The sequence below is a fragment of the Procambarus clarkii genome, chromosome 72 (genome assembly GCF_040958095.1).
Source record: "Procambarus clarkii isolate CNS0578487 chromosome 72, FALCON_Pclarkii_2.0, whole genome shotgun sequence".
In the NCBI taxonomy this organism is placed as follows: Eukaryota; Metazoa; Arthropoda; class Malacostraca; order Decapoda; family Cambaridae; genus Procambarus; species Procambarus clarkii.
This window is the reverse complement of record NC_091221.1, coordinates 26,143,131-26,155,936: the sequence shown is the minus strand read 5'-3', so window position 1 is coordinate 26,155,936 and position 12,806 is coordinate 26,143,131.

The window sequence follows — 12,806 nt, the reverse complement described above, 5'->3', positions numbered from 1 at the left end:
TCGAGTACCCTGGTGGGTTGAGTGTCTAAAAAGTTATAAACTTCAGCTACTGGAATAGGGTAGTCTGTGCATTAAGCATTTGGCACTGAGTTTTCCCATATAACAGGAACCGATGAAAGAGCATCAGAGGTCCCACACTATCTCATTGCCTGGGAGAGGATTGGAGTTCTGGTTGGTTAAATACCCCAGAAATCCTACCTCTCTTATATCTTTGAAGTATGGTGTAGTGGATACAGCATGCAACTGCCACCTTGTTGGCCAGTGTTCGAGTCCCCTGGTGGGTTGAGTGTCTAAAAAGTTATAAACTTCAGCTACTGGAATAGGGTAGTCTGTGCATTGAGCATTTGGCACTGAGTTTTCCCATATAACAGGAACCGATGAAAGAGCATCAGAGGTCCCACACTATCTCATTGCCTGGGAGAGGATTGGAGTTCTGGTTGGTTAAATACCCCAGAAATACTACCTCTCTTATATCTTTGAAGTATGGTGTAGTGGATACAGCATGCAACTGCCACCTTGTTGGCCAGTGTTCGAGTCCCCTGGTGGGTTGAGTGTCTAAAAAGTTATAAACTTCAGCTACTGGAATAGGGAAGTCTGTGCATTAAGCATTTGGCACTGAGTTTTCCCATATAACAGGAACCGATGAAAGAGCATCAGAGATCCCACACTATTTCATTGCCTGGGAGAGGATTGGAGTTCTGGTTGGTTAAATACCCCAGAATTCCTACCTTTCTTATGGCTTTGAAGTATGGTGTAGTGGGTACAGCATGCAACTGCCACCTTGTTGGCCAGTGTTCGAGTCCCCTGGTGGGTTGAGTGTCTAAAAAGTTATAAACTTCAGCTACTGGAATAGGGAAGTCTGTGCATTAAGCATTTGGCACTGAGTTTTCCCATATAACAGGAACCGATGAAAGAGCAGCAGAGGTCCCACACTATTTCATTGCCTGGGAGAGGATTGGAGTTCTGGTTGGTTAAATACCCCAGAATTCCTACCTCTCTTATGGCTTTGAAGTATGGTGTAGTGGATACAGCATGCAACTGCCACCTTGTAGGCCAGTGTTCGAGTCCCCTGGTGGGTTGAGTGTCTAAAAAGGTATAAACTTCAGCTACTGGAATAGGGTAGTCTGTGCATTAGGCATTTGGCACTGAGTTTTCCCATATAACAGGAACCGATGAAAGAGCATCAGCGATCCCACACTATTTCATTGCCTGGGAGAGGATTGGAGTTCTGGTTGGTTAAATACCCCAGAATTCCTACCTTTCTTATGGCTTTGAAGTATGGTGTAGTGGATACAGCATGCAACTGCCACCTTGTAGGCCAGTGTTCGAGTCCCCTGGTGGGTTGAGTGTCTAAAAAGTTATAAACTTCAGCTACTGGAATAGGGTAGTCTGTGCATTAAGCATTTGGCACTGCGTTTTCCCATATAACAGGAACCGATGAAAGAGCATCAGAGGTACCACACTATCTCATTGCCTAGGAGAGGATTGGAGTTCTGGTTGGTTAAATACCCCAGAATTCCTGCCTCTCTTATGGCTTTGAGGTATGGTGTAGTGGATACAGCATGCAACTGCCACCTTGTTGGCCAGTGTTCGAGTCCCCTGGTGGGTTGAGTGTCTAAAAAGTTATAAACTTCAGCTACTGGAATAGGGTAGTCTGTGCATTAAGCATTTGGCACTGAGTTTACCCTTATAACAGGAACCGATGAAAGAGCATCAGAGGTCCCACACTATCTCATTGCCTGGGAGAGGATTGGAGTTCTGGTTGGTTAAATACCCCAGAAATCCTACCTCTCTTATATCTTTGAAGTATGGTGTAGTGGATACAGCATGCAACTGCCACCTTGTTGGCCAGTGTTCGAGTCCCCTGGTGGGTTGAGTGTCTAAAAAGTTATAAACTTCAGCTACTGGAATAGGGTAGTCTGTGCATTAAGCATTTGGCACTGAGTTTTCCCATATAACAGGAACCGATGAAAGAGCATCAGAGGTCCCACACTATCTCATTGCCTGGGAGAGGATTGGAGTTCTGGTTGGTTAAATACTCCAGAAATCCTACCTCTCTTATATCTTTTAAGTATGGTGTAGTGGATACAGCATGCAACTGCCACCTTGTTGTCCAGTGTTCGAGTCCCCTGGTGGGTTGAGTGTCTAAAAAGTTATAAACTTCAGCTACTGGAATAGGGAAGTCTGTGCATTAAACATTTGGCACTGAGTTTTCCCATATAACAGGAACCGATGAAAGAGCATCAGAGGTCCCACACTATTTCATTGCCTGGGAGAGGATTGGAGTTCTGGTTGGTTAAATACCCCAGAATTCCTACCTCTCTTATGGCTTTGAAGTATGGTGTATTGGATACAGCATGCAACTGCCACCTTGTAGGCCAGTGTTCGAGTCCCCTGGTGGGTTGAGTGTCTAAAAAGTTATAAACTTCAGCTACTGGAATAGGGTAGTCTGTGCATTAAGCATTTGGCACTGCGTTTTCCCATATAACAGGAACCGATGAAAGAGCATCAGAGGTACCACACTATCTCATTGCCTAGGAGAGGATTGGAGTTCTGGTTGGTTAAATACCCCAGAATTCCTGCCTCTCTTATGGCTTTGAAGTATGGTGTAGTGGATACAGCATGCAACTGCCACCTTGTTGGCCAGTGTTCGAGTCCCCTGGTGGGTTGAGTGTCTAAAAAGTTATAAACTTCAGCTACTGGAATAGGGTAGTCTGTGCATTAAGCATTTGGCACTGAGTTTTCCCATATAACAGGAACCGATGAAAGAGCATCAGAGGTCCCACACTATCTCATTGCCTGGGAGAGGATTGGAGTTCTGGTTGGTTAAATACCCCAGAAATCCTACCTCTCTTATATCTTTTAAGTATGGTGTAGTGGATACAGCATGCAACTGCCACCTTGTTGGCCAGTGTTCGAGTCCCCTGGTGGGTTGAGTGTCTAAAAAGTTATAAACTTCAGCTACTGGAATAGGGAAGTCTGTGCATTAAGCATTTGGCACTGAGTTTTCCCATATAACAGGAACCGATGAAAGAGCATCAGAGGTCCCACACTATCTCATTGCCTGGGAGAGGATTGGAGTTCTGGTTGGTTAAATACCACAGAAATCCTACCTCTCTTATATCTTTTAAGTATGGTGTAGTGGATACAGCATGCAACTGCCACCTTGTTGGCCAGTGTTCGAGTCCCCTGGTGGGTTGAGTGTCTAAAAAGTTATAAACTTCAGCTACTGGAATAGGGAAGTCTGTGCATTAAGCATTTGGCACTGAGTTTTCCCATATAACAGGAACCGATGAAAGAGCAGCAGAGGTCCCACACTATTTCATTGCCTGGGAGAGGATTGGAGTTCTGGTTGGTTAAATACCCCAGAATTCCTACCTCTCTTATGGCTTTGAAGTATGGTGTAGTGGATACAGCATGCAACTGCCACCTTGTAGGCCAGTGTTCGAGTCCCCTGGTGGGTTGAGTGTCTAAAAAGGTATAAACTTCAGCTACTGGAATAGGGTAGTCTGTGCATTAAGCATTTGGCACTGAGTTTTCCCATATAACAGGAACCGATGAAAGAGCATCAGCGATCCCACACTATTTCATTGCCTGGGAGAGGATTGGAGTTCTGGTTGGTTAAATACCCCAGAATTCCTACCTTTCTTATGGCTTTGAAGTATGGTGTAGTGGATACAGCATGCAACTGCCACCTTGTAGGCCAGTGTTCGAGTCCCCTGGTGGGTTGAGTGTCTAAAAAGTTATAAACTTCAGCTACTGGAATAGGGTAGTCTGTGCATTAAGCATTTGGCACTGCGTTTTCCCATATAACAGGAACCGATGAAAGAGCATCAGAGGTACCACACTATCTCATTGCCTAGGAGAGGATTGGAGTTCTGGTTGGTTAAATACCCCAGAATTCCTGCCTCTCTTATGGCTTTGAGGTATGGTGTAGTGGATACAGCATGCAACTGCCACCTTGTTGGCCAGTGTTCGAGTCCCCTGGTGGGTTGAGTGTCTAAAAAGTTATAAACTTCAGCTACTGGAATAGGGTAGTCTGTGCATTAAGCATTTGGCACTGAGTTTACCCTTATAACAGGAACCGATGAAAGAGCATCAGAGGTCCCACACTATCTCATTGCCTGGGAGAGGATTGGAGTTCTGGTTGGTTAAATACCCCAGAAATCCTACCTCTCTTATATCTTTGAAGTATGGTGTAGTGGATACAGCATGCAACTGCCACCTTGTTGGCCAGTGTTCGAGTCCCCTGGTGGGTTGAGTGTCTAAAAAGTTATAAACTTCAGCTACTGGAATAGGGTAGTCTGTGCATTAAGCATTTGGCACTGAGTTTTCCCATATAACAGGAACCGATGAAAGAGCATCAGAGGTCCCACACTATCTCATTGCCTGGGAGAGGATTGGAGTTCTGGTTGGTTAAATACTCCAGAAATCCTACCTCTCTTATATCTTTTAAGTATGGTGTAGTGGATACAGCATGCAACTGCCACCTTGTTGTCCAGTGTTCGAGTCCCCTGGTGGGTTGAGTGTCTAAAAAGTTATAAACTTCAGCTACTGGAATAGGGAAGTCTGTGCATTAAACATTTGGCACTGAGTTTTCCCATATAACAGGAACCGATGAAAGAGCATCAGAGGTCCCACACTATTTCATTGCCTGGGAGAGGATTGGAGTTCTGGTTGGTTAAATACCCCAGAATTCCTACCTCTCTTATGGCTTTGAAGTATGGTGTAGTGGATACAGCATGCAACTGCCACCTTGTAGGCCAGTGTTCGAGTCCCCTGGTGGGTTGAGTGTCTAAAAAGGTATAAACTTCAGCTACTGGAATAGGGTAGTCTGTGCATTAAGCATTTGGCACTGAGTTTTCCCATATAACAGGAACCGATGAAAGAGCATCAGAGGTCCCACACTATCTCATTGCCTGGGAGAGGATTGGAGTTCTGGTTGGTTAAATACTCCAGAAATCCTACCTCTCTTATATCTTTTAAGTATGGTGTAGTGGATACAGCATGCAACTGCCACCTTGTTGTCCAGTGTTCGAGTCCCCTGGTGGGTTGAGTGTCTAAAAAGTTATAAACTTCAGCTACTGGAATAGGGAAGTCTGTGCATTAAACATTTGGCACTGAGTTTTCCCATATAACAGGAACCGATGAAAGAGCATCAGAGGTCCCACACTATTTCATTGCCTGGGAGAGGATTGGAGTTCTGGTTGGTTAAATACCCCAGAATTCCTACCTCTCTTATGGCTTTGAAGTATGGTGTAGTGGATACAGCATGCAACTGCCACCTTGTAGGCCAGTGTTCGAGTCCCCTGGTGGGTTGAGTGTCTAAAAAGGTATAAACTTCAGCTACTGGAATAGGGTAGTCTGTGCATTAAGCATTTGGCACTGAGTTTTCCCATATAACAGGAACCGATGAAAGAGCATCAGAGGTCCCACACTATCTCATTGCGTGGGAGAGGATTGGAGTTCTGGTTGGTTAAATACCCCAGAAATCCTACCTCTCTTATATCGTTGAAGTATGGTGTAGTGGATACAGCATGCAACTGCCACCTTGTTTGCCAGTGTTCGAGTCCCCTGGTGGGTTGAGTGTCTAAAAAGTTATAAACTTCAGCTACTGGAATAGGGTAGTCTGTGCATTAAGCATTTGGCACTGAGTTTTCCCATATAACAGGAACCGATGAAAGAGCATCAGAGGTCCCACACTATCTCATTGCCTGGGAGAGGATTGGAGTTCTGGTTGGTTAAATACTCCAGAATTCCTATCGCTCTTATGGCTTTGAAATATGGTGTAGTGGATACAGCATGCAACTGCCACCTTGTTGGCCAGTGTTCGAGTCCCCTGGTGGGTTGAGTGTCTAAAAAGTTATAAACTTCAGCTACTGGAATATTGTAGTCTGTGCATTAAGCATTTGGCACTGAGTTTTCCCATATAACAGGAACCGATGAAAGAGCATCAGAGGTCCCACACTATCTCATTGCCTGGGAGAGGATTGGAGTTCTGGTTGGTTAAATACCCCAGAATTCCTGCCTCTCTTATGGCTTTGAAGTATGGTGTAGTGGATACAGCATGCAACTGCCACTTTGTTGGCCAGTGTTCGAGTACCCTGGTGGGTTGAGTGTCTAAAAAGTTATAAACTTCAGCTACTGGAATAGGGTAGTCTGTGCATTAAGCATTTGGCACTGAGTTTTCCCATATAACAGGAACCGATGAAAGAGCATCGGAGGTCCCACACAATCTCATTGCCTGGGAGAGGACTCTTATGGCTTTGAAGTATGGTGTAGTGGATACAGCATGCAACTGCCACCTTGTTGGCGAGTGTGTGAGTCCCCTGGTTGGTTGAGTGTCTAAAAAGTTATAAACTTCTGCTACTGGAATAGGGTAGTCTGTGCATTAAGCATTTGGCACTGAGTTTTCCCATATAACAGGAACCGATGCAACTGCCGATGCATTTGGCACTGAGTTTTCCCATATAACAGGAACCGATGAAAGAGCATTAGAGGTCCCACACTATCTCATTGTCTGGAAGAGGACTCTTATGGCTTTGAAGTAAGGTGTAGTGGATACAGCATGCAACTGCCACCTTGTTGGCCAGTGTTCGAGTCCCCTGGTGGGTTGAGTGTCTAAAAAGTTATAAACTTCAGCTACTGAAATAGGGTAGTCTGTGCATTAAGCATTTGGCACTGAGTTTTCCAATATAACAGGAACCGATGAAAGAGCATCAGAGGTCCCACACTATCTCATTGTCTGGGAGAGGACTCTCATGGCTTTGAAGTATGGTGTAGTGGATACAGCATGCAACTGCCACCTTGTTGGCCAGTGTTCGAGTCCCCTGGTTGGTTGAGTGTCTAAAAAGTTATAAACTTCAGCTACTGCAATAGGGTAGTCTGTGCATTAAGCATTTGGCACTGAATTTTCCCATATAACAGGAACCGATGCAACTGCCGATGCATTTGGCACTGAGTTTTCCCATATAACAGGAACCGATGAAAGAGCATTAGAGGTCCCACACTATCTCATTGCCTGGGAGAGGACTCTTATGGCTTTGAAGTATGGTGTAGTGGATACAGCATGCAACTGCCACCTTGTTGGCCAGTGTTCGAGTCCCCTGGTGGGTTGAGTGTCTAAAAAGTTATAAACTTCAGCTACTGGAATAGGGTAGTCTGTGCATTAAGCATTTGGCACTGAGTTTTCCCATATAACAGGAACCGATGAAAGAGCATCAGAGGTCCCACACTATCTCATTGCCTGGGAGATGACTGGAGTTCTGGTTGGTTAAATACCCCAGAAATCCTACCTCTCTTATATCTTTGAAGTATGGTGTAGTGGATACAGCATGCAACTGCCACCTTGTTGGCCAGTGTTCGAGTCCCCTGGTGGGTTGAGTGTCTAAAAAGTTATAAACTTCAGCTACTGGAATATTGTAGTCTGTGCATTAAGCATTTGGCACTGAGTTTTCCCATATAACAGGAACCGATGAAAGAGCATCAGAGGTCCCACACTATCTCATTGCCTGGGAGAGGATTGGAGTTCTGGTTGGTTAAATACCCCAGAATTCCTACCTCTCTTATGGCTTTGAAGTATGGTGTAGTGGATGCAGCATGCAACTGCCACTTTGTTGGCCAGTGTTCGAGTACCCTGGTGGGTTGAGTGTCTAAAAAGTTATAAACTTCAGCTACTGGAATAGGGTAGTCTGTGCATTAAGCATTTGGCACTGAGTTTTCCCATATAACAGGAACCGATGAAAGAGCATCAGAGGTCCCACACAATCTCATTGCCTGGGAGAGGACTCTTATGGCTTTGAAGTATGGTGTAGTGGATACAGCATGCAACTGCCACCTTGTTGGCCAGTGTTCGAGTCCCCTGGTGGATTGAGTGTCTAAAAAGTTATAAACTTCAGCTACTGGAATAGGGTAGTCTGTGCATTAAGCATTTGGCACTGAGTTTTCCCATATAACAGGAACCGATGAAAGAGCATCAGAGGTCCCACACTATCTCATTGCCTGGGAGAGGACTCTTATGGCTTTGAAGTATGGTGTAGTGGATACAGCATGCAACTGCCACCTTGTTGGCCAGTGTTCGATTCCCTGGTTGGTTGAGTGTCTAAAAAGTTATAAACTTCTGCTACTGAAATAGGGTAGTCTGTGCATTAAGCATTTGGCACTGAGTTTTCCCATATAACAGGAACCGATGCAACTGCCGATGCATTTGGCACTGAGTTTTCCCATATAACAGGAACCGATGAAAGAGCATTAGAGGTCCCACACTATCTCATTGCCTGGGAGAGGACTCTTATGGCTTTGAAGTATGGTGTAGTGGATACAGCATGCAACTGCCACCTTGTTGGCCAGTGTTCGAGTCCCCTGGTGGGTTGAGTGTCTAAAAAGTTATAAACTTCAGCTACTGGAATAGGGAAGTCTGTGCATTAAGCATTTGGCACTGAGTTTTCCCATATAACAGGAACCGATGAAAGAGCAGCAGAGGTCCCACACTATTTCATTGCCTGGGAGAGGATTGGAGTTCTGGTTGGTTAAATACCCCAGAATTCCTACCTCTCTTATGGCTTTGAAGTATGGTGTAGTGGATACAGCATGCAACTGCCACCTTGTAGGCCAGTGTTCGAGTCCCCTGGTGGGTTGAGTGTCTAAAAAGGTATAAACTTCAGCTACTGGAATAGGGTAGTCTGTGCATTAAGCATTTGGCACTGAGTTTTCCCATATAACAGGAACCGATGAAAGAGCATCAGCGATCCCACACTATTTCATTGCCTGGGAGAGGATTGGAGTTCTGGTTGGTTAAATACCCCAGAATTCCTACCTTTCTTATGGCTTTGAAGTATGGTGTAGTGGATACAGCATGCAACTGCCACCTTGTAGGCCAGTGTTCGAGTCCCCTGGTGGGTTGAGTGTCTAAAAAGTTATAAACTTCAGCTACTGGAATAGGGTAGTCTGTGCATTAAGCATTTGGCACTGCGTTTTCCCATATAACAGGAACCGATGAAAGAGCATCAGAGGTACCACACTATCTCATTGCCTAGGAGAGGATTGGAGTTCTGGTTGGTTAAATACCCCAGAATTCCTGCCTCTCTTATGGCTTTGAAGTATGGTGTAGTGGATACAGCATGCAACTGCCACCTTGTTGGCCAGTGTTCGAGTCCCCTGGTGGGTTGAGTGTCTAAAAAGTTATAAACTTCAGCTACTGGAATAGGGTAGTCTGTGCATTAAGCATTTGGCACTGAGTTTTCCCATATAACAGGAACCGATGAAAGAGCATCAGAGGTCCCACACTATCTCATTGCCTGGGAGAGGATTGGAGTTCTGGTTGGTTAAATACCCCAGAAATCCTACCTCTCTTATATCTTTTAAGTATGGTGTAGTGGATACAGCATGCAACTGCCACCTTGTTGGCCAGTGTTCGAGTCCCCTGGTGGGTTGAGTGTCTAAAAAGTTATAAACTTCAGCTACTGGAATAGGGTAGTCTGTGCATTAAGCATTTGGCACTGAGTTTTCCCATATAACAGGAACCGATGAAAGAGCATCAGAGGTCCCACACTATCTCATTGCCTGAGAGAGGATTGGAGTTCTGGTTGGTTAAATACCCCAGAAATCCTACCTCTCTTATATCTTTGAAGTATGGTGTAGTGGATACAGCATGCAACTGCCACCTTGTTGGCCAGTGTTCGAGTCCCCTGGTGGGTTGAGTGTCTAAAAAGTTATAAACTTCAGCTACTGGAATAGGATAGTCTGTGCATTAGGCATTTGGCACTGAGTTTTCCCATATAACAGGAACCGATGAAAGAGCATCAGAGGTCCCACACTATCTCATTGCCTGGGAGAGGATTGGAGTTCTGGTTGGTTAAATACCCCAGAAATCCTACCTCTCTTATATCTTTGAAGTATGGTGTAGTGGATACAGCATGCAACTGCCACCTTGTTGGCCAGTGTTCGAGTCCCTTGGTGGGTTGAGTGTCTAAAAAGTTATAAACTTTTGCTACTGGAATAGGGTAGTCTGTGCCTTAAGCATTTGGCACTGAGTTTTCCCATATAACAGGAACTGATGAAAGAGCATCAGAGGTCCCACACTATCTCATTGCCTGGGAGAGGATTGGAGTTCTGGTTGGTTAAATACCCCAGAATTCCTACCTCTCTTATGGCTTTGAAGTATGGTGTAGTGGATACAGCATGCAGCTGCCACCTTGTTGGCCAGTGTTCGAGTCCCTTGGTGGGTTGAGTGTCTAAAAAGTTATAAACTTCAGCTATTGGAATAGGGTAGTCTGTGCATTAAGCATTTGGCACTGAGTTTTCACATATAACAGGAACTGATGAAAGAGCATCAGAGGTCCCACACTATCTCATTGCCTGGGAGAGGATTGGAGTTCTGGTTGGTTAAATACCCCAGAATTCCTACCTCTCTTATGGCTTTGAAGTATGGTGTAGTGGATACAGCATGCAGCTGCCACCTTGTTGGCCAGTGTTCGAGTCCCCTGGTGGGTTGAGTATCTAAAAAGTTATAAACTTCAGCTACTGGAATAGGGTAGTCTGTGCATTAAGCATTTAGCACTGAGTTTTCCCATATAACAGGAACCGATGAAAGAGCCTCAGAGGTCCCACACTATCTCATTGCCTGGGAGAGGATTGGAGTTCTGGTTGGTTAAATACCCCAGAATTCCTATCGCTCTTATGGCTTTGAAGTATGGCGTAGTGGATACAGCATGCAACTGCCACCTTGTTGGCCAGTGTTCGAGTCCCCTGGTGGGTTGAGTGTCTAAAAAGTTATAAACTTCAGCTACTGGAATAGAGTAGTCTGTGCATTAAGCATTTGGCACTGAGTTTTCCCATATAACAGGAACCGATGAAAGAGCATCAGAGGTCCCACACTATCTCATTGCCTGGGAGAGGATTGGAGTTCTGGTTGGTTAAATACCCCAGCATTCCTACCTCTCTTATGGCTTTGAAGTATGGTGTAGTGGATACAGCATGCAACTGCCACTTTGTTGGCCAGTGTTCGAGTACCCTGGTGGGTTGAGTGTCTAAAAATTTATAAACTTCAGCTACTGGAATAGGGTAGTCTGTGCATTAAGCATTTGGCACTGAGTTTTCCCATATAACAGGAACCGATGAAAGAGCATCAGAGGTCCCACTCTATCTCATTGCCTGGGAGAGGATTGGAGTTCTGGTTGGTTAAATACCCCAGAATTCCTACCTCTCTTATGGCTTTGAAGTATGGTGTAGTGGATACAGCATGCAACTGCCACTTTGTTGGCCAGTGTTCGAGTACCCTGGTGGGTTGAGTGTCTAAAAAGTTATAAACTTCAGCTACTGGAATAGGGTAGTCTGTGCATTAAGCATTTGGCACTGAGTTTTCCCATATAACACGAACCGATGAAAGAGCATCAGAGGTCCCACACAATCTCATTGCCTGGGAGAGGACTCTTATGGCTTTGAAGTATGGTGTAGTGGATACAGCATGCAACTGCCACCTTGTTGGCCAGTGTTCAAGTCCCCTGGTGGGTTGAGTGTCTAAAAAGTTATAAACTTCAGCTACTGGAATAGGGTAGTCTGTGCATTAAGCATTTGGCACTTAGTTTTCCCATATAACAGGAACCGATGAAAGAGCATTAGAGGTCCCACACTATCTCATTGCCTGGCAGAGGACTCTTATGGCTTTGAAGTATGGTGTAGTGGATACAGCATGCAACTGCCACCTTGTTGGCCAGTGTTCGAGTCCCCTGGTGGGTTGAGTGTCTAAAAAGTTATAAATTTCAGGTACTGGAATAGGGTAGTCTGTGCATTAAGCATTTGGCACTGAGTTTTCCCATATAACAGGAACCGATGAAAGAGCATCAGAGGTCCCACACTATCTCATTGCCTGGGAGAGGATTGGAGTTCTGGTTGGTTAAATACCCCAGAAATTCTAACTCTCTTATATCTTTGAAGTATGGTGTAGTGGATACAGCATGCAACTGCCACCTTGTTGGCCAGTGTTCGAGTCCCCTGGTGGGTTGAGTGTCTAAAAAGTTATAAACTTCAGCTACTGGAATAGGGTAGTCTGTGCATTCAACCTGTCCTCTTAAAAAGAACGTCAACATTTGCCGTTTGACTCTACGGCTGTTTTTGGACGTTATTTTGTGTAAAACTACGTCTATTTTCGCTTCCATGGACTATCTCTTGTTATACAATGAAATACCACTCTTATTATTCTATAACTCACTGACTATGCTCTGATATTTGTTCTTCAAGTAAAAATATATATATTTTTGCCTTAATTAGGCCATAATCCAGAAAATTGCAGCCTATCGATCTTTATATTTAGGAAAACATCTAATAAATTTGGAAATGAATTTTTCGTTCGCCGACAGTTTCCTGTTACTGTTTAACCCTCTATGCTTTAATGTCGCTGGTCATTGTGACTTTCCCAGGATTTATATATGTTTTGTAGTAGCATTTAGTCAGACTACAGTAATTTAACTAATGGGAAACCTCTATAGTTGTCGTAAATTAATAATAATCATTTATCAAATAATAAATTAGCAAACATATGCAACATTTTATGTTACGACTTTTCGGGTAGGCCGTTCTGTTTGTTTACAACCCCAATGGTTCAAAATACACAATACTTTTAATATATAAGTGACTAAGTATGCTCTAATATATGGTCCTCAATGAAAATTATCGTTTTTTTTGTTAATTTGTCCATAATGAATAAGATTCCTTACTGTTGATCTTTATATTAAGAAAAACATCTAAACAAATTGGTATTGTGTTTTCGTTCAGATAAAGTTTCCAGATACTATTTCCTAGTTATCAAT